Raw genomic sequence first — 23,449 nt, 5'->3', positions numbered from 1 at the left:
TTCATTTCTTGAGGTAAAATTTGTAAAGAATAAATTGTATGTATTTAAATATACAATTGGATTAAAAATTGATAGATTCATGCACCCATAACCATGAGAATCTAACACAAACTATTTGCATTATATCTGAAAATTTCTTGGTCCAATAGATATTGTATTTTCATCTCTGCTGGAAGGCAACTGCTGAACTATTTTAGTGCATTATGATTTTCTTGTGTTTTCTGAACTTTTTTTGCATTTCAACTTGCAACTATATTTAATTTAATTTTTAATTTAAACACCATGGCTTACAAGGTTGCTCATAATACAGTTGTTTCAGGAACTTAATTTTCCAATACCAATCCCACCATCAGTGTGACGTTTCATCCACCAATGTCCCCATTCTTTCCCCACCCCAGGCCTGCTCCCATAGGAAGCACATATAAATTTACTTCATATTGCAAGTTATGGAACATATATATATGTCAGAAAATAGATATATCAGAAAATAGAATAATAAAAGTCAATTTGTGATTGTTTTCATATCTCAGATTGGTGTTACTAAAGTCATTGTCTGAGGATTTACTGAGCTGGTTGGTGGCAGTTAAACCTTCTTCTGTGTTACTGTTTTCCCTCATTGAGCTTGCTGGGCTTCCACACAACCTTCCCATTGAATCTGTAGGAAACTCTCCTGTGCTCCTATTCGGCTGTTAGCATTGTGAAATTTGGAGGAGGTATCACATGGCCACATACAGTTACACAGTCCAGAAGCTATGCAGCTGGGCTGTTTATATGTCGTAGAATGTAAGATGAGGGTAGGGGCTGCTGGGCCTGTCCAGAAGGGCATCTACCTACCCCCATTTTGAGAAGGTCACAGAGTTTTAAAAATTGATCTACTTTGGATGATTTTTGATGTTTCTGTGTGTCAGTGAAATAATAAGTATCCATATGTGACAATTTTGATTCTTTTAGTACAAAAGTTATGAGATCCAACCAAATTTTTGGATGCATTGATAATTTTTTCCTTTTAGTTTATCACAATTTATCATATTAATAGACCATGAATTTACTAATTGAATTTACTAATTGGTTGTTCCTAATCAGGGCTAGAGCGATAGCACAGCAATAGGGCGTTTGCCTTGCACACAGCCAACATGGCCAACCCGAGTTCGATTCCTCTGCCCCTCACAGAGAGCCCGGCAAGCTACTGAGAGTATCTTGCCCGCACGGCAGAGCCTGGCAAGCTCCCCGTGAGGTATTCGATATGCCAGACACAGTAACAACAAAGTCTCCAATGGAGACGTTACTGGGCCCGCTCGAGCAAATCGATGAACAATGGGAGGGCCTTTACCTTTACCTTTACCTAATTGGGGAAATTTTGAATTGAATTGCACTAAACACACAAGATCAGGTCCTTTGTGTGAAAAGATGTGTTGATTTTATTTCTTGTAGTTAAATATCTTCACTTAATCACTTAACTTCCCGTTAGTCGTCGATTTGCTCGAGCGGGCGCCAGTAACGTCTCCATTTGTCCCTGTCGCGTGCTAGTGTAGCCCAATGGCATCTGTTCGCTCCGGGAACATGAAGGGCCTCAAACCGATCGTTCATGATCTTGATGAAGAAGTCTGACCATCTGGTAGGTGGGCGGCCACGCGGTCTTTTGACATCCCGTGGAATCCAGTCGGTAACAGCTCTAGTCCAGCGGTCGTCTTTAAATCTCATTACGTGACCAGCCCATCTGATTTTCCACACCTTGGCAAATGAGACAGCGTCCCTGATTCTTGATCGTCGAAGGATGTCAGAACTCCGGATTCTTTCTCTCATTTGAGTGAAACGTGATATTCCAAGCATAGCTCTTTCTATTCTTCTTTGGGAGACCTGAATAGCGTTCTCATCTTGTTTGCGTAGGGCCCAGGTCTCTGAGGCATATGTTAATGCAGGAAGAACAGTGGAATCAAAGAGATGTGCCCGGAGCTGGAGGTTCTTCGTCCTCTTAGCTATTTCTTCGACGTTCTTGAAGGCGTTCCAAGCCGCCCTCTTCCTCCTGCGCAGCTCGGGTGCCAGGTCATTTGTCATGTTGACCTCTCGACCTAGGTACACATAGCTGTTGCATTCGGAGATGGTCGTTCCATTGAGAGTGAATGGGGCGTCAGGAACGAGGCTGTTTCTCATAAACATTGTCTTCATAAGATTCAGCTGTAGTCCTACCTTTCCACACTCACGGTCAAAGTCGGCCAGCATTTGTGCCGCTTGGCTGATGTTTGGTGTTATTAAAACAATGTCATCAGCAAAGCGGAGGTGGTGTAGTTGCCAACCATCTATCTTCACTCCCATTCCTTCCCATTCCAGTCGTCGCATGACGTTCTCGAGGGTGGCACTGAAGAGTTTCGGTGAAATGGTATCACCCTACTGCACCCCTCTCTTGACATCAACGATCACTTCTTTGTAGAATGGTGAGATCCTGGTAGTGAATCCGCAATAGAGCTCACGGAGGATCCTGATGTATTGGGCTTGAATGCCCTGATTGGCTAGGGCTTCAATGACCACTTCCGTCTCAACAGAATCAAAGACCTTCTTTAAATCAATGAACGTTAGACTGAGCGGCATCTTGAACTCCCGAGAAACCTCAGTGAGCTTGGTTATTGTGTGGATATGGTCGTCTGTTAAATATCTAGAAGTTAACTATCTGTTAAATATCTAGAAGTAGAAAATATCATAGATGTTATTTTAACTTTATCTCCTAGGTAAGAAAATGACAGAGAAATGTACTTAAATAATTAATAGTTAAATAACAAAATCTAGTTATAATTCTTGTATCCAAATTGAATTTTTTTTTCTTTTTCGGTCGCACCCAGTGATGCAGTGATTACTCCTGGCTGATGCACTCAGGAATTACTCCTGGCAGTGCTCAGAGGACCATATGGGATGCTGGGAATCAAACCCGGGTTGGCTGCATGCAAGGCAAATGCCCTACCCTCTGTGCTATCACTCAGGCCCCTAGAGACAATATTTTCATCCAGTTTTGGCATGTGTCTGTTCACCCTCAAACTACTTTGCTTTTTGTATTCTTGTTGTATTTATATTCTTTTTGTATGCTTGCTGTATTGCTGCTAGTTGAGTTTCCATTTTCTCATCTATTGTGTCCAGGAAGCTCTTTTACAAATGATCGTGCTATAAAGACATGAAACTAGGAATGAGATCTTCCTGTTATCCAATACCACAAGTCTTTGGGATATCTAGTTGATTTATTGCTATTTTTTCTTTGAAAAAATTGTTTTCTTTTACTTTCTGACTGAGTGTGTTTGCTAAGAAGAACCCTTGTAAACTAAGAACTGCCAGAGTTTGTTCCATGGTTAATAGATATTATTACTAAGTTAAAAAAAATCTAGTTTCTTTTAATCCTTTGGTAATAGGTATGTTGTGCTAACACTGAACTCTTAAAAACTATAAACATTTAAACTCTGGTAAAGCAAGCTTACCTAAGTAAAGACTCTTAAATGTATGTATTTTGTATTTTTAATGATACTGTTCAGAAAACATCTAAGTTTTTTACCTTTGTAAAGTATTTTTCAAGAGTGTCACATCACATTTTATTTGCTGAGTTCAAAACCCCTTTTTAACTTCCAGAATGTGTATTTGTGTTTGCTGATGGGGTGAGTAATATACGTTTCAAAATATAATTTCTAAATATTTTGGTTTTGTGGAGTTATTTAATGAAATGCTATTGAAGGCTTAACCTTTGGAAAAGTATAACTGTTTCTTTTTAAATTGGTAAATATTTATGAAGCACAGAAATGCAAACATGTGCTTTCAATTTCACATGTAGCAAGGGGAAAAGGGGGGAGCGGAGTCACACCCTGCTATTCTCTAGGCTTACCCCTGGCCTTACTCAGGGTCATTACTGATAGGGATCTGCGGACCATATACAGTGCTGATGATCCAATCCTGGCTAACAGCCTTTTTTAAACAAGATGTTCTTCAAATGTTGATGGCAATAACATTCGTTGATAAGGTGTTTGTTGTGTTGTTTTCCCATTAAGAAGCTACCCTCCCCCAGTTGTTCCTAGTTCTAAGAACCTCAAGTCAGTTCATTCCTCTTTCTTGTACACAGTCAAATATAATGAAATCTGATATATGAGTTTTAAGGGATAGAAGGAGAAAAAGGGACTGGGTAATAATTTCATATCTGTTTTACATATGTATAAAGATAGTGGTTTAGGGGCTCCTGTAGTTTAAATGAATCCTACAGAAATAGAAATCAAAGGATAGTGAGATGAGTCTTCACAATTTTTCTCAGAATGTAAAAGGACACCATGTTTGGAAAACACATTGTTGAAATGCATTGTATATAAAAATAGTAGGTCTATTTTCCTAGAGCAGGAGTTAATAAGTGACTTTGTTGGGGACCAAGTGATAGCACAGCAGACCTCGCAGGAGGCTGACCTGGCTCCATCTCCAGCACCACCCATGGTCCCTGAGTCTGCCAGGAGTGATCCCCGTGTGCAGAGCCAGGAGTCAGGCCTGTATACAGTCAGGGGTGCCCCCATACCCCCCAAGAAAGTCAGAAAATAAAACATAATAAAAAGTCAATAAATGATATTTTTTGCTTGCTCTGGAATCTCTGGCTAAATAAATATTTTCTGAAATATTTCCCTTTTACCTTTGAAAAGTAGTTTACATGATATAATTTGTATCAGTATGTTCTTTGTTTCTTTTGTTGGAAAATTTTTCACTATGAAAATGATAAGTCGGGGGTGGAGCAATAACACAGCAGGTAGGGTGTTTGCCTTGCACACAGCCAACCTGGGTTTGATTCCCAGCATCCCATATGATCTCCCGAGCACCGCCAGGAGTAATTCCTGAGTGCAGAGCCAGGAGTAACCCCTGAGCATCGCTGGGTGTGACCCAAAAAGCAAAAAAAAAAAAAAGAAAATGATAAGTCATTTTATATGCAACAATAGACACAGAAAAAGCTGTCAAACCAAGTAAAGTGATAAGATTAAAAATAAGATAGATTAATCTTATTTGGATTAAAAATTTTATACAAATGAAGATAATTTATTAACCTGATCTTGTCTATCAACAGTAAAGTATTACTAACATCCTATGAAAAACCGGTTACTCTTGCTCTAAATTCAGGATAGCAACAAGATTATCTGATCTTGGCAATTTTACTTATTTATTTAAAACATGATTTTTGACCATTTCTGGCTATGCTTAGGCCTTTATCCTAGCTCTGTGTTCAGGAATAACTCCTGGCCTGCTTGGAGGACCAAGGCAAGTGCTTTATCTGCTGTACTATCTATCTGTTACATTTTCAGTAGAAATTATATTTCAACAGTGTTGAAAGAAATTAAATAAAATCTAAACAGAATGTCATTTTAAAGAAACGTTACATTGGTGGTGGGAAATGTATACTGTTGAAGGGACGGGTTTTAGAACATCGTATGACTGTAACCCAATAGTGTATAACAAACTGTGTTTCATGATGATTCCACTTTAGTTTTTTATTAAAGAACTATGACTTACAAAGCTATTGATAGTTGAGTTTTAGAAATACAATAATTCAGCACCAATCTCTTCACCAGTGTTCCCAGATTCCCTCCCCATCCCAACCCCCATCCCATCCTCACCCATCAACTTGACAGACACATTACAAAATTCCAGTGGTTACCACATAGATCTCATGTTTTTTCAGTCCTGTTGAATCTGTGTCTTGGATATATCATTATATGTCTCACACAAATCACTGGTATAACTGAAGCCCTGCTACCTTTATCCCATTGCTTCTAGTTTTTTCCTTCCACCCTTGATTTCTTTCCTTCTCTGTCTGTCTCATCTTTAAATCCTGGAGTCAAGGATGATGTAAGAATTCCCCTTTACATTTCCTCATCCAGTATTCTATATTCCACAGATGTGTGAGATCATCCTGTGTTTGTCTTTCTTCTTCTGGCTTACTTCACTCAACATGAGATCTTCCGGTTCAAACCAAGTGGCAGCATTGTATGATTTCATCTTTCCTTGAAGTTTCATAGTATTCCATTGTGTATATATACCACATCTTCATAGTCCACTCTTCTGTGTTTGGACACTAGGTTGATTTCATATCTCAGCTATTGTACTGAGTGCAGCAATGAATAATAGTGCCAATATGTCCTTTTGAGAGTGAGTTTTTGTGTCCTGGGTATAGATGCCCTGAAGTGGAGTTGCTGGGTCAGATGGCAGGTCAATCTAAGTTTACTGAGAACTCTCCATAATGTATTACACAGGGGGTGTACCAGACAACATTCCCACCAGCAGTGAATAATTAAATAAAATCTAAGCAAATGGAAAGATATTTTAAAGAACATCTTAGATTGGTGATGAATTATGTACACTGGTGAGGGGATAGGTGTTGAAACATATTATGACTAAAATCCAATCATGTATAGCTATCTTATTTGTTTAATGATGGTTCAATTTTTAAAATTTTTATAACATTTTGTAGTTAGAGGATGGAGAATTAGCAAAGAAACGAGAAACCTGTGACAATGTTATAATATCCTTAAATTATTATCCTGGAAATATTTTGGTTACATTGAGGTACCATGGATATATACATTTCTCAAAGCTTGCTTATGTGCACTGTTACCAAAACTATCAGTATCGCTATCACCCTGTTGTTCATCGATTTGCACGAGCGGGCTCCAGTAACATTTCCATTCATCCCTGTCACATGCTAGTGTAGCCCAATGGTATATTGGGGCTCTTTCGGGGTCAGGGGAATGAGGACCATCATTGTTATTGTTTTTGGCATATCAAGTACATCACAGGTAGCTTGCCAGGCTCTGTCGTGCGAGCAGGATACTCTTGGTAGCTTGCCGGGCTTTCTGAGAGGACCTTTGGGGCTGCCTATAATCACCTTTACAGGTGTTCCCAGTCAGGCATATATGTGGGCAAGATACTCTCGGTAGCCTGCCAGGTTCTCTGAGAGAGAGAACTAGACAATAAGAGGTCGCGCGGCCAAAAATGTGGCCATGTGCTTCCGGGAGCTTGGTTCCACAGTCTCTGGATCTTGGCCGTTGATGGGGTTACATGGCAGTTGGTGGTTGTAACTGTCTAGTTACTGGAAGATGGGGGAACTGGGTGAAGGAAGCCCAGTCCTGAACTGAACAGGCTTAGAGATCTCAGCCCCGGGTTCTGCAGACCCCGGTTCTTCCGCCGGTTCCTTCATGCATGAGGCTCGTCCTAGAGTGTGGAGAGTGGTCTCAGCATGGCTGTAGCTGGGTCCCAGAGGTGTTCGGCTGCCAAGGCTCTGCTCAGGGCAGAGAGTGAAACTCAACCCGCCCCCTTCCAAGGGGCCCCGGTGAGGACAGCTGTCCAAAACTATAAAAGAAATTTAGTTAAAAATATGTATCTCATCGGTAAAGGTAAAGGTAAGGTAAGGTAAAGGCCCTCCCGTTGATCGTCGATTTGCTCGAGCGGGCCCAGTAACATCTCCATTGGAGACTTTGTTGTTACTGTGTCTGGCATATGAATACTCTCGGTAGCTTGAGGTAATTTATTTGATTCAGCTGAGTGCATTACAAAAACTGCTTGCTTAGGTTTGAAATGTTATACACAAATCCCCTATTTCTGTGGTATGCATTATTACATTTCCATGGATAGGGAATTTTCATTGTTTTGAATTTTTGTTTTGTTTTCCTTTTCAAGCACATTTAAAGTAACTGTCTAAGGAGCTCAGTAAATTAAGACAAATCTCTTTTGGAATTCCTTCCATAAGCATAGCAATATCATAAGACAGAGTTTCAAAGGGTTTTGCAAATATTCACGGAAGTATTTAAATTAGATTACACACGCATCCAACAAATTCTTACAGATGAATATCTTATGAGTTTTCTACTACCACTTAGTTTACAATGATGTTCTAGTTAGGATAGAAACTCACTCATGTTAGGATAGAAACATACTCATGTTCTTGCATATTTGTAGTTTGTAGACCAATTTTGGTGAGTTGGGAAAAATCACAGAAAATTGAAAAGGATATGCTGTATTAGAGAATAATTCACTGGTTCAAATATGTCTTTCTGGGAGTAAGATGAATATATTGATTTGATGAAGAAGAATTCTGCAATACATAAGACAATTCTTTAGTATAGCAAATATTTCCAACCTTTGACTTTGAGTGTGTGTTGCCCCTTACTATTTCAATGTGTTTCTTGTAGGCAGCAGAAGACTAAATTCAATTTTCTAGTCCATTGGGGCATTCTGTCTCATAATTGGTGCATTCAGGTCATTGATTTTGAGTTAGATTAATATTTATATAATAATTATATAATTTATATCACTTGATAGCTTGACATCCGTTACTCATCGATTCACTTGAGCGATCACCAATTACATCTCCATTTGTCCCTGTCTCGTGCTAATGTAGCCCAATGGCATTTGCTCGTTCTAGGAACACAAATAGCCTCAAACTGATCATTCAGTGTCTTGATGAAGAAGTCTGACCATCTCATAGGTGGGCGGCCACACAGTCTTTTGACGTCTCGTGGAATCCAGTTGGTAATGGCTCTAGTCCAGCGATCATCTCTAAACCTCATTACGTGTCCAGCCCATCTGATTTTTTATGCCTTTGTAAATGAGACAGCGTGCCTGATTCTTGAGCGTTGACAGAGAATGGAACTCCGGATTCTATCTCTCATTTGAGTGAAGCATGATACTTCAAGCATAGCTTTTTCCATTCCTCTTTGGGAGACCCAAATAGCATTCTCATCCAGTTTGCGTAGGGCCCAGGTCTCTGAGGAATATGTTAATGCAGGAAGAACAGTAGAATTGAAGAGATGTGTTCAGAGCCGGAAGTTCTTCATCCTCTTAGCTATTTCTTTGACATTCCTGAAGGTCTTCCAAGCAGCTCTCTTCCTCCTACACTACTCAGGTGCCAGATCATTCGTCATGTTGATTTCTCGACCTAGATACACATAACTGTTGCATTCGGAGATGGTCAACCCGTTGAGAGTGAATGGAACGTCAGGAACAAGACCGTTTCTCATAAACATTGTCTTTGTGAGATTCAGGTGTAGTCCGACCTTTCCACACTCATGGTCGAAGTCGGTCAGCATTTGTGCCGCGTGGCTGATGTTTGGTGTTATTAGAATGATGTCATCAGCAAAGCAGAGGTGTAGTTGCCGACGGTCTATTTTCACTCCCATTCCTTCCCATTCCAGTCACCGCATGACGTTCTCGAGGATGGCACTGAAATAGTATCACCCTGCCAAACCCCTCTCTTGACGTTAATGATCACCTCCCTGTAGAATGGTGAGATCCTGGTAGTGAATCTGCAATACAGCTCACGGAGGATCCTGATGTACTGAGTTTGAACGCCCTGTTTGGCTAGGGCTTCGATGATGGCTTCAGTCTCAACAGAATCAAAGGCCTTCTTTAAATCAATGAACATTAGACAGAGTGGCATCTTGAAGTCCCGAGAAACCTCAATGCGCTTGGTTATCATGGCCTTGTTCTCTGCCTTTCTCTTCCCTTTGCTGATGCGACTTGGTTCTCATCAACCACCAGCTCACCCTTTTTTGTTTTTTTTTGGTATTTTTTGATAATTTAGATAATAATAATAACTATTATTATTATCATGGAGTTTTGACTCAAACCACAATGCAGAAAATACACCTGAGCTCCTAATGATCATTGCAGCACTATTCACAATAGTCAAAATATGGAAACAATTCAAATGTCCAAGAACAGCTGACTGGATAAAGAAACTATGACACATTATACACAATGGAATACTTCTTGGCCATAAGAAAAAAGATAAAGTAATGCAATTTGCTGAAACATGAATGAATCTGGAGATTTTCATAATGAGTGAAAAAATTAGAGACATATGTCTTACAAATGTCTGTCATATTTTAGATATAAAGAAAATTTATAGTGGAATAACAAATGCCCAGAGGCAATAAAAACAAAGCCCAGGGGAACTGTTCCTCAGTAGGAAGCTTGCCAGTGGGGTGGAATTGTGGTGCAGAATAAGGAAGGGAACAATGGGACAATTGTTGAAGGAAAAGTGCCTGCCACAGAGGGGCGGGGGGGGGGACCTGGGGAGGCAAGAAAGAAACTGGGGGGAATTGGTGAAGGCTAATGGACACTGGTGAAGTCATTGGTTTTGTAACGTTTTATACCAGAAAATTAGTCATCAATATCTTTGTAACTTTGTAATTCATGGTTATTAGTGTGAAAAAATGTTTCCAGCGTCAAGGATCAAACTTAGACCCACACACAGACAAGACAAGAACTCTATCACAGAACTATACTGACTACACAGTCAGATATATATTTTAAGATACTTGTTTGACTCAGGGTGAAACTCAATAGTGAGGACCCACTAATTGTATTCATAATAGCAAGAGAAGATACATCATTCTTGTAAGAGAGAATTTCTTTTTCTATACCTTTTAAACTGTGATGGTCTTATGAGAGATGGGGTCTGTTTGAAAAGAAGTGTAAGGTTGTAAAGATTCCTTGAGAAATCTGGACAATTACTCAATTCCTTAGCAAACTTGAATTTTACTGAAAAAAATACAAGTCTCAAGTGATACAACCATGTCAAATAGTTTAAGTGATGGTTCTAAATCCATAAATTTTCTCCAAAGAAGAAATTTGTATTCATTTTACCTTAATTTATTTTTACTTATTTTATCTTACACCACAGTTATTTTAACTTATAACATTATGAGTTTTAGAGTGCACCATTAAAAATAATGTGTATATAAGTTCACACCTAAATGAATAAGCCTCTCTTTTACTGAACATTTGTGAAGTTACTATTTGAATAGGATTTTTACTGATAGACCAATTACATAATTGGTATATATGACCAATTATATATGTGTATATATTTATCTATGTTTCTTTATAGTCCACCTATGAGTGAACTACGTGATTTTTCAATTCAGTCTGCCTTATTATGCAAGGAAAATGTCTTCTAGGTTTAATCATGTTGTTATGTTGTTGCAAAATCATGGATTTTATCTTTTTTTATAGAAGAACTGTACCTAGTATGCCATATCTTTTTTACATCTTCATCAGTTGGTGAATACTTATATTGACTTGGACACTTTCAATATAATAGTACAACAATTATGGCAGTGCACTTATCTCTTAATTAATTTTTTAAATAACAAATTTTTGTAAATAACAAAAGGTATCACTGTATAATAAGAAATTTCTACTCCTAAGTTTTTTTTATGAATCTTCATACTACTTTTCAAAATAACAGCACTAATTTTTGTTCTCACTAAAGAATATAAGGGTTCTCTTCTCTCCATGTATTATATAACATTTCCTGTTACTTTTTAATGTAATAGCGGTTCTCACAGGTTAAAAATATCTCATCATGTTTTTATTTTTTTCTTAAATTTTTATTAGTGAAACACCATGAGGTACAGCTGTAGACTTACAAATTTTTCTGCTTGGGTTTCAGTTATACAATGATCAAGTACCCATCCCTCCACCAGGGCCCATTCTCCATCACCACCAGTCCCAGTATCCCTCCCACCCCCCATCCCCCATCCCACCCTACCTCTGTGGCAGGGCATTCCCTTTTGTTATCTCTCTCCTTTTGAGTGCTGTGGTTTTCAAAAGAGACATTGAGTGACAATCTTGTTTGGTCTAGAGTCTACTCTCATCATGTATTTCCCATTCTGAGAGGAACCTCCGAACACCCTTTATTTGGTGCTCCCTTCTCCATCTGAGCTGCCTTTTCCCCTAGCGTGTGTGGCTGTCCTCAAAGACATGGAGTAATACTTCTGGTACTTATCTCAGATATTATTGGGTGTTAGTCTCCTATTTTGTTACTTTATGTTCCCCAGATGAATGCAATCTTTCTATGTTTGTCCCTTTCTTTCTAACTCATTGTGCTTAGCATGATACTTTCCATGTAGTACCACTTTTATTTTTATGAATTTCTGACTTCATCTTTTCTAACAGCTGCAAAGTACTCCATTGTGTAGATGTACCAAAGTTTCTTCAACCAGTCATCTGTTCTCGGGCATTCAGGTTTTTTTCATATTGTAGCTATTGTAAACAGTGCTGCAATGAAAAAACAAGTGTAGATGTCACTTCGACTATACTTTTTTGCCTCTCTGGGATATATTCCCAGGCATGGTATTGCTGGGTCAAATGGGAGCTCAATTTCTAATTTTTTGAGGATCATCCATACTGTTTTCCAAAAGGACTGAACCAGTCAGCATTCCCACCAGCAGTGAAGGAGAGTCCCTTTCTCTCCACATCCACGCCAACACCAGTTGCTTTTGGTCTTTTGGATGTGGGCCAGTCTCTGTGGTGTGAAATGATATCTCATTGTTGTTTTGACCTGCATCTCCCTGATGATTAATGATGTAGAACATTTTATCATGTGCCTTTTAGCCATTCGGATATCTTCTTTGATAAAGTTTCTGTTCATTTAGTCTCCCCATTTTTTAATGGGGTTGGTTGTTTTCTTCTTGTGGAGTTCAACCAGTATTTTGTATATCCTTGATATCAACCCCTTGTCAGATGTATATTCTGAGAATATCCTTTCCCATTCTGTATATTGTCTTTGTATTTTGGTCACTGTTTCTTTGGAGGTGCAAAAGCTTCTTAGCTTAAGATAGTCCCATTTGTCTATCTCTGTTTTCATTTGCTTGGCCGGTGGAGTGACATCTTTGAAGATAACATTAGCTTCAATGTCATGGAGGGTTTTGCCAACTTTGTCTTCAATATACCTTATGGATTCTGGTCTGATGTTGAGGTCTTTAATCCATTTTGATCTTACTTTTGTACTTGGTGTTAGGGACAGATATGAGCCCACTTTTTTGCATGTAGCTGTCCAGTTTTGTCAGCAAAATTTGTTAAAGAGGCTTTCATTGCTCCACTTCACATTTCTTAGCCCCTTATCGAAGATTAGATGATCATATGCTTGGGGGGAGATGTCAGTATATTCGACCCTGTTCCATTGGTCTGCAGCTCTCCCTTTATTCCAGTACCATGCTCTTTTAATTATCACTGCTTTGTAGTAGAGTTTGAAGTTAGGGAGGTTGATTCCTCCCATTTTCTTTCCCCCCAGAATTGCTTTAGATATTCGTGGGGGCTTATTGTTCCATATAAATTTCAGGAGTGTTTGCTCCATTTCTTTGAAGAATGTCATGGGTATGCTTATAGGGATTGCATTGAATTTGTACAGTGCTTTGGAAAGTATTGCCATTTGACAATGTTAATTCTCCCTATCCATGAACAGGGGTTATTTTTCCATTTCCTGGTGTCCTCTTTTATTTCCTGAAGTAGCATTTTGTAGTTTTCTTTGTACAGGTCCTTTATTTCCTTAGTTAAGCTGATTCCTAGCTAATTGATTTTCTGGGGCACAATTGTGAATGGGATTGTTTTCTTCATGACACTTTCTTCTCTTTCACTATTTGCGTATAGTAAAGCCATGAACTTTTGGGTATTGATTTTATAGCCTGCCACTTTACTATACAAGTCTATTGTTTCTAGAAGTTTCTTGGTAGAGGTTTTAGACTCATCCTGTTTTTAAATGTAGGAGAACTGCTATTTTCTGAGATACTGATTAAGCTCAACGAAGCTGGCATGAACTCCATATTACTTTAAAATTTTTTTTTAATATCCATGAGATAGACCACTGCAGAGCTATTCATGTTTGTGTTTCATCCATACAATGATCCAACACCAATCTCTCCATCAGTGTGCCTTTACTACCACAAATGTCTATTTCAATCCAAACATTCTCCAACAATTTTCATCAGGATGGTAAGGTTGAAATAGCTTTTTAAACTGGGTGGCAGCCTTGGGGTGTGGACATGACTGCTGAGGGTTCCAGAAGTACAGAGAAGTTGGGGTAGGTAGCCCATCCTGATCCCAAGAAATCGTGGAGGTTTCAGTCACAAAATTCACATACCCAAATTATCAACAGATTATATTTCGGTGAGGATGGAGTCCAACCAGAGACATGGCAGTGATTTTGGATTGTAGAAGCAAGTGGCTGCTGGGGACTCTGCTTGGGCAGGCACCAAGCTGGCCCACCCAACCCACCCAACCCTTATTTACCCCAGTCTGTTCTGCCTTGGGCGGATCTGAGATCAACTGCTTTTGATCTCTTTAAAGATTGTTTGTGTCTCTGAAGGAAGGCCAGTAGAAGAGCTTACATGATGGGACTGAGTTGGTTCATGGTTATTTCAAGTTTAGGGAAGTAGGCAAAAGTAGTTCATCCCAACGCCAAGGAAGCCTGGAGATTTCAGTCACAAAAGCTGCATATCTGAATGGTCAATATCTCGGTGAGGTCTGTCCTAAGACAGTAGATTCTGGCCCTAAATGTGACAATTTTGGATTGTAGGATCAAATGGCTGCGAGTAGTCCTGCTTGGGTAGGCACTAGGCTAACCCGCCTCCTCAGCTCTTCTAATAGTACCTTTATATTTTTGATACTATTGCATTTAATGTGTATGTAAATTGTGTAAATTATCTAAATTTGTCCCTTAATTGCTATATAATGTTCATCTCTATTTAGTTACATTTTCTAGTTTGAAGTCTATTTTACATGTTGGAAAAACAACTGCCCTTCCCTTTTCTTGGCTTCCATTTTCACATGTGCTTGTATTTTAACCTTTCACTTTGAGCCTGTTTATCTTTACAGCTCCAGCATACTTCCTGTGAGTTGCAGAGTTGGCTTTGGTTTTCTGATCCAATCCATCATTCAAATTCTATGATAGCTTAACTCAGTCCATTGGCAGTTAGCAATATAATCAACATAAAAGAATTTATTGTATTTTCATCATCTATTCTGACTGCTACTGCAGGATTCCTCTATTTTGTTCTCTAATTTTATCTTGTTCTGGGATAGCTGACTTTGTATCATAATCATATCCCGTTTGTTTTTCCTTTCGAAATATTTTTGCCTTGAGATTACCGCAAGGTTTACAACTAAAGTCCTAAACTTATTGCCTAGTTTAAATTGAAAAGAAGTAAATATTGAGTTCATTGGAAGTTCTTATAATTGCTGTGTTCCATGTGTTACTTTTGTTTATTTAGGTTTATTTTTGTTTGAGGCATTTTGCTATTTTCAATTAGTGTACTTTTTTTTTTTGATAGATGTCACTTAAGCATTTTTCAAGGACTAGTTTATTGGAAGTGTGCTCCTTAAGGTGCGTTTTGTCTAAAAACTAGTTCTTTAAATCTGAGCACTGACATAGCTTGGTAGAATATTTTTGTTGGAGTTATTTTATATTCAGTACATTATATAGTATGCTGGAGCAATAGCACAGCGGTAGGGCGTTCGCCTTACAAGCGGCCAACATGGCCGACCCAAGTTCGATTCCTCTGCCCCTCTCGGAGAGCCCGGCAAGCTACCGAGAGTATTCGATATGCCAGACACAGTAACAACAAAGTCTCCAATGGAGACGTTACTGGGCCCGCTCGAGCAAATCGACGATTAACGGGAGGGCCTTTACCTTTATATAGTATGCGTTCTCTTCTCACCTACGGAATTTCTATTGAGAAATCTTCTAATTACCTTACATAAGATGTTTTTTACTTCTCTCTTGATGTTTTTAGAATTCTCTGTCTCTCTTTCTCCATCTTTCTCTCTCTCTTCCTACTTTGGCTATACTGAAATGCACCTCTTTGAGTTTATTTAGTTGCGAATTTTAAGCTTCCTGGGTAATCTGACTAGCTTTTCATTTGTTTGTTAAAGGATGTACTCACCTATTGTTTCTTTAAATATGAATTATGACCTGTTCTCTTTATCTTCTGTGAAAAATTCTGCTGCAAATATTTCTCTTTATATGCTTCATAGGTTTTATGTTAAATTCACATTTTAAAAATTGCTCCTTTTGATAATTTTTTGTATGGTCTTCTAGCTTTTCATTAAGTCAATTTTATTTTTAACCCTTCCATTCAGTTTTGAGACTATTGCTTTTTAGAATAACTACTTTTTTCTTCAGATATGTCTTGTTATATATTTTTCTATTTGGACATTTTTTATACTTCCTATATCTTGTTGAAATAATCTCCTCTTGGTTTCTTTGTTTCATGGAGTGTTAATAGGATTGTACTTTTGCTTTTATGAGAGTTACCATATTAAGAGGGCTGAAGCAATAGCACAGCGGGTAGGGTGTTTGCCTTGCACACTGCTGACCCAGTTAGCCCAGGTTTGATTCCTCCGCCCCTCTCGGAGAGCCCGGCTAGCTACTGAGAGTATCATGCCCACACAGAAAACCTTGGTAAGCTCCCTGTGACATATTTGATATGCCAAACACAGTATCAACAAGTCTCACAATGAAGACGTTACTGGGCCCACTCGAGCAAATTGATGAACAATGGGAGAACAGTTCTACAGTGCTACCCTATTAAGAATTCTTCTGGAGCTGTTCTCCTCCTTCCCAAGTGCTCGTCAGTTTCCTTGTATCCCCATTATATCTGGCAATAAATCACATTCTATGTTTAGGCTGGGGTTTGCATTCCAGATAACCCAAGCAATAGTCTGCATTTCTCAATTTCTGTTATCTGTGGTGATGAGCTCAAGAGGATCTGAGAGTGATCAGAGACTTCTTGGTCCCTAGTGTCCAACTCAGCTGATGTGCTGAATTCAAGGAACCCAAGAGACTAAGAAATTCACTTGCAACTGTCACATTGGCTCTAAGTAGCAAAAGAAAAACCAGACACTTTTTACCATAAGCGCCTTTTCTGCTGTCTTCGCTCTTCAGTACCATTGTTCTGTTGCCATTTACAAGAGAGATTGCAGTAACTAGTGTCTGGCAACTGCTACAGTGCCACGGTCATGGAATCTTAGCGATTGTGGGTCTGAGAGAAGCTTTGGACCTCAGCCCTGGCTGTCAGTCAAGCATGCACTCTGGGACAGTGGGAAACAAGTCTGGTACGATACGATAGATGTGGAGCAGAGGTTATCTGGGCAATGCCTATCGGGTCGCTGTTGTCTGGTGTGTGGACCTGTGTGCCAGGTCAGACTGAAACTGAGCAGCAACCAGCAGTGTTTACCCACAGGTGCCATATGCTACCGGATGCCAACATCAACGGCCATGGGGTGGGGGAGGGAAACTTTGACATTTGTGGTGGGAAATATATACTGATGGAGGGACGGATGTTGGAACATTGACTGAAACTCATCCGTGAACAGCTTTGTAACTGTGTATCTCACAGTGATTCAATAAAAAAAAGATTTTAAAAATGTCTAGCACCAAATAAAGGATGTTTGGAGGATCCTCCCAGGAGGGGAGATGCATGTCGAAAGTAGACTATGGACTGAACATGTTTGCCACTCAATGCCTCTTTTGCAGACCACAACACCCAAAAGGAGAGAGAGAACACAGGGCATTGCCCTGCCACAGAGACAGGGGGGGATGGGGGGATGGGGGTGGGAGGGATATTATCCATGGTGGTGGAAGATGGGCACTGGTGGAGGGATGGGTATCTGATCATTGTATGATTGAAACCAAAGCACAAAAAATTGTAAATCTACAACTTTAAAAAAAATAAAATAAAATAAAATAAAGGGAAAAAAATGTCTAGATGATGACTTGAGTTCTCTAGGTTATAGTCACTAGATTGCCAAGTCACTGGGTAGCATCTGGGGAAATAGTAATGTGAGCAGATTATAACATCAGTCCTAGCTGAAAAGTGTTGGGGTGGGGTGGGGGAGTGTGCTTGCAAGGTTCCTGTGCTTTGGGAATCCTCAAGGTGCTTTCTGTCTGTGTGGGTGTGGCTTGCTAGCTGTTAAACTTGGGCTGCAATGTTTATTTCTACCAGGAGTAAACAGTTTTAATAATTTCTCTTGTTTCATATGTACCTAAGATATTACCTGAGAAATGTACTATAAAATATGAGATACAAATGATATCTATAGCACACATAATTTGTCAGGTTGTGAGAAGTGGCCAATGTGTTGCTTGTTTAACCTAGTTCTGAAAACCAGTTTTTACCTTCTATTGTCTTTTTTGGAGGTGGGGTGGGGTCATTGCTGGGTCCCAAAGCTTGCTCCTGGCTCTGTGCTCAGGGATCACTGTTGGCGAAGCAAAAGGACTGGAACCCAGGTATGATCCATTTGAGGTGAACACCTAATTTACATGCAGTCCCTTCAGCCTCAGGGTTGTGCACCACTGACATCTCCTACACAAATCCTATGTTTATTGATACCCATGGACAAGAAAGAACATTCTGTATCTGTCTCTTCTTCTGACTGGCTTCACTCAGCGTGATACACTCCATTCACACCCACAAAGTGGAACTGTGTTATTTTCATTTTTCTTCTAGTCCAGTAATATTCTATTCTGTACATTTATCAGTTTCTTATTCAGAAATCTGTTCTTGGACACAGGTTGTTTCCACAATTTGGCTTTTGGGAATAATGCCACAATGAACATATCTTTTTGAAAGTATTTTTCGAGTTTGGAGATGAATAGTGGGGAGTGAAATTTATGGACCTCATGGAAGCTCAATTTTTAATAGTTGGCAAAGTTTCTACATTGGTTTTCAGAGGCTGAGCCAGTTGACATTACCACCAGTAGTAAATGAGTTTCGTTTCCCCATATCCGCATCCACACTGGTTGTTTTTGCTCTTTTTTATATGTGCAGTCTCACTGGTGTGAAGTGATATTTAATTGTTTTTTATTTGCTTCTCCCTGATTAAAAGTGATGAAGAATATTTTTTTCCATACATATGCTGGCTAGATGTATGGCTTTTTAAAGGAAATGTCTTTTTGTTTCTTCTCCATATTTTTTGATGGAGTTGTTTTTGTTGTTATAAGTGATTAAAATATTTAAATATCTTGGATATATAATCCTTTCTTAGATTAGTTGTGAGCAAATATTTTATCCCAATCTGTGGGGTGTCTTTGGATTCTAGTCATTATTTTTTTTGTCAGTTAAATGTTTTTTAATTTAATATAGTCCCATTTATTTATATTTGTTTCTGTTTTCTTTGGCAATGACACTGCATCATTAAAGATGCCTCCAGATTCAATATCATTACTATAAAATGTCATAAATTGCACAAAAGCTTTGTAGTATAATTTGAATTTTATGTAGTAGAAGCCTCCCATTTTACTTTTCTTTAAGATTTTTTTGGCTATTTAGTGGGCAGTGGGGCTATTGCTCAATATAAATTTCAATAGCAAGTATCTAAAAATTGGCATAGAAATATTACCTCATTTTATTGACTCTGTACAGTGCCTCAGTTAAGATTGACATTTTGTCAATATTTATTTTTATTTTTGGAGACATAATTAAGAGTAGGATTCTAAAAAATTTCTCTTTCTTCTACTTCAATGCTGTATGTAAAAGAGATATCACTGTCTACATGTTGATTTTATAATCTGACAGGTTTACTGTTTCTAGGAAATTTTTGTTCAGTCTTTAGGGTCTTCTAAGTATCACTTAATCACTTAATCACTTAACTTGCCGTTAGTCGTCGATTTGCTCGAGTGGGCGCCAGAAACGTCTCCATTTGTCCCTGTCGCGTGCTAGTGTAGCCCAATGGCATCTGTTTCCTCAGGGGACATGAAGAGCCTCAAACCGATCGTTCATGATCTTGACGAAGAAGTCTGACCATCTGGTAGGTGGGCGGCCACGCGGTCTTTTGACATCCCGTGGAATCCAGTCGGTAACAGCTGTAGTCCAGTACGTGACCAGCCCATCTGATATTTGACACCTTGGCAAATGAGACAGCATCCCTGATTCTTGATCGTCCACAGATGTCAGAACTCCGGATTCTTTCTCTCATTTGAGTGAAACATGATATTCCAAGCATAGCTCTTTCAATTCCTCTTTGGGAGACCCGAATAGCGTTCTCATCCTGTTTACTTAGGGTCCAGGTCTCTGAGGCATATGTTAATGCAGGAAGAACAGTGGAATCAAAGAGATGTGCCCGGAGCCGGAGGTTCTTCGTCCTCTTAGCTATTTCTTCTATGCTCTTGAAGGCGTTTCAAGCCGCTCTCTTCCTCCTGCGCAGCTTGGGTGCCAGGTCATTTGTCATGTTGACTTCTTGACCTAGGTACACATAGCTGTTGCATTCGGAGATGGTAGTTCCGTTGAGGGCGAATGGGGCATCAGGAATGAGGCTGTTTCTCATAAACATTGTCTTCGTAAGATTCGGCTGTAGTCCTACCTTTCCACACTCACGGTCAAAGTCGGCCAGCATTTGTGCCACGTGGCTGATGTTTGGTGTTATTAAAACAATGTCATCAGCAAAGCGGAGGTGGTGTAGTTGCAGACCATCTATCTTCACTCCCATTCCTTCCCATTCCAGTCGTCGCATGATGTTCTTGAGGGTGGCACTGAAGAGTTTCAGTGAAATGGTATCACCCTGCCGAACCCCTCTCTTGACATCAACGATCACTTCTTTGTAGAATGGTGAGATCCTGGTAGTGAATCCGCAATGCAGCTCACGGAGGATCCTGATGTATTGGGCTTGAATGCCCTGTTTGGCTAGGGCTTCAATGACCGCTTCCGTCGTCTTCTAAGTATAGTATTATATTATTTGTAAACAGTGATAATATAACTTCTTTCCCAATCTGGATTCCTTTAATATCTTTCTTGCCTAATTTCTTTGACAAAGATTTCCAATACCATGTAAGTAATAACATGATAGTGGAAAACCTTGTTCTTGATTTTAGAAGAAAGACTTTCAGTTTTCCACCACTATGATAGTAACTGTGGGATTGTAGTAAATAGCTTTAACTATATTGAGAAGCATTCTTTCCAAATTGATTTTATTAAGATGCTTTATCAGGAATTGAAATTGTTCTTTCTAATTCTAATAAAATTAGAATTAGTTATTTCTAATTTCTAATGGGCTGGAGTGATAGCACAGCAGTAGGGAATTTGCCTTGTGCACAGCCAGCCCAGCCAAGCCTGTTTTGATTCTTCTGCCCCTCTCAGAGATCCCAGCAAGCTACCAAGAGTATCTCGCCCACACGGCAAAGCCTGGCAAGCTACCCTTGATGTATTCAATATGCCAAACACAGTAACAACAAGTCTCAAAATGGAGACGTTACTGGGCCCACACGAGCAAGTCAATGAACAACGGGAGGACAGTGACAGACAGTGTAATTTCTAATATAATAGAATTGTTATTTCTAATTCCACTTTATTATAATTTTATCAGGAATTGAAGTTAGGTATTGTCAAATTCTCTCTTTGTGTCTAATGGCATTATCACATAGTTTTATTTTTCTTGATATGTATAGCATATATTACATTGATTACTTTGTGTATATTAAACCATCCTGGCATTCCTGAGATAAATCCTACTTGGTCACGATATATTTGATGCATTATTTGAATTTAACTTATTATTTTGTTAATAATCTTTACATCTATGCTTATCAGGAATATAGGTCTTAATTTTTAGTGATGTCTGCTTGCTTTTGGTACCAAAATATTGCTTGCATCTTAGAAATTATTGGGGGAAATTTTTGTTTCTTTAACTTTCTGGAAGAACTTGAAGATTTTAATTAAGTCTTTTAGATTTGGAAGGTCTCTCTAGTAAACACATATGGCATGGGAATTTTTTGAGGGGAGTAGGGAGATTTTGACTACCATTTCAGTTTTCTTGTTGGTAATTGGTATATTTTAGTGCTGTGTTTGCACTTGATTCAGCCTTGAAAGTTTGTCAGAGTCCAAAACTAGCTTCATTCATTTCTTTTGTATCTACTTTTCTTTGTGAGTCTAGCTAATAATTTGTCAATCTTGATTTTTATTTCTGGAATAATATTGGATTACACCAAGACCCAGAGACTATAAAACCCAGCTCCTGGAAGAGAACAGCGCAGAGTCTCCTGCCTCCGTGCCTGGCTGTCCTCACCAGGGCCCCTTGGAGGAGGGCGGGTTGAGTTCCCCTCCCTGCCCCAAGCAGAGCTCCAGCAGCTGAAGACCTCCAGTTCCAGCCACAGACATGCTCAAGATCACTTTCCACACGTTCGGATGAGCCTCACGCGTGAAGAAACCGGCAGAGGAACCAAGGTGTGCGGGTCCTGGGGCTTAGTTCTCCAAACCTGCTCAGATCGGTACTGGGCCTCCTCCACCCAGATCCCCCATCTTCAAGTATGCAGGCGTTACACCCACCAACTGCCCCCCGGCACCGTGTAATCCTATCAATGGTCAAGACCCAGAGACTATAAAACCCAGCTCCCGGAATCTTATTATCTAGTTCTTACTCTGGAGAAACTGGCAGGCTACCGAAAGTATCCTGCCCGCACAGCAGAGTCTGGCAAACCCCCTGTGGCGTATTCAATATGCCAAAAACAAGTAACAATGATAGGTCTCATTCTTCTGACCCTGAAAGAGCCTCGAATGTGGCACTTTCTAAAATCTCAGGGCTAGGACAAAGGAGATGTTACTGGTGCCTGCTCTAGGAAATCAATGAACAACAGGATTTCAGTGATAGTGACATATGAATACTCCAGCCTATTAAGGAAATATTTTGCCTATAAAATTGCTTTCTAGCCTTTTGAGCTTATGCTTACTTTGATTGTTACAGATAAGTATCTGAGACTGAGGTTAGGCTGGTTTTCTGATCCATCCTAGAGCTTGCTTGCTTGCTTGCTTGCTTTCTTTCTTTCTTTCTTTCTTTCTTTCTTTCTTTCTTTCTTTCTTTCTGTCGTCTGTCTTTCTTTCTTCCTTTCTTTCTCAAAACCACTCAGACAGCATCCTCTCCCTCTCACTCTTTCAAGGGTGAGAAGAATAGTCATCAACGGTAAAAGAGTTAGAAAACAACACCTAGAAACAGTTCACACTCAGGAGAGGATGCTATGGCTCCTCCTCATAGTTTCAGGTGCTCTATAGGATCAGAGAAACTTCTCTAGTAACAAACTATAGACATGATTCCTGAAAGTATAGTCTTCCACTCTATTTCTTGATTGGTGAGTTCAGGCCATTGGTGAGTTCAGGTTTGTTTGTAACATTTATTTGTATCTTTAAGAAGATCTTTTCTTATGCTTCTTGCAAGTTTATGAACTTCTCAAGCTGTTTCTTGTCCATAAAGGTTGGAATTGTTCCTGCATGTCTGGCTGAAAACCTAACCAAATAGAATATTCTTGGTGACATGTTTATTTATTTATTTATTTATTTATTTATTTATTTATTTGCTGTATCCCACATTCTCCTTTGGTTGTAGGGTCTCATTTGATAGATGAGCTGTGAATCTTATGAAAGATCCTTTGTATCTAAGCTCCTTTTTTGACCTGGTTGCTTTCAGTATTCTCTGCCTTTGACTTTGTCATTCTGATTAAAATGTATCTTTGGGGTTTTTCTTTGGGGTTTGTTTTAACCTGGAACATTTTGAGTTTCTTGAATCTGGGAGCATGCATTCCTCAGTTGTTGTACATTCTCAGTCATTTCACTGGCTAGTAATTCTCCTTTGATTTCTCCGTGTTTCTTGGGGAATTTGATGGTTCTTATATTGCTCTTTTGAACTTATC

The 23,449-nt window shown here is 39.2% G+C and overlaps 1 non-coding gene across 1 annotated transcript; it reads right to left on the bottom strand.

Annotated features, from left to right (window-relative positions):
* Nucleotides 1-22,663: 22,663 nt before the first annotated feature.
* On the bottom strand, nucleotides 22,664-22,872 carry LOC130024098 (small nucleolar RNA U3). The gene has a single exon (XR_008792546.1). It is a non-coding gene; the product is annotated as a small nucleolar RNA U3 (small nucleolar RNA).
* Nucleotides 22,873-23,449: the final 577 nt, after the last annotated feature.

This window comes from Sorex fumeus, unplaced genomic scaffold (genome assembly GCF_029834395.1).
Source record: "Sorex fumeus unplaced genomic scaffold, SorFum_2.1 ptg000026l, whole genome shotgun sequence".
NCBI classification, from domain to species: domain Eukaryota; kingdom Metazoa; phylum Chordata; class Mammalia; order Eulipotyphla; family Soricidae; genus Sorex; species Sorex fumeus.
This window is presented reverse-complemented; position numbering and strand designations above follow the sequence as displayed.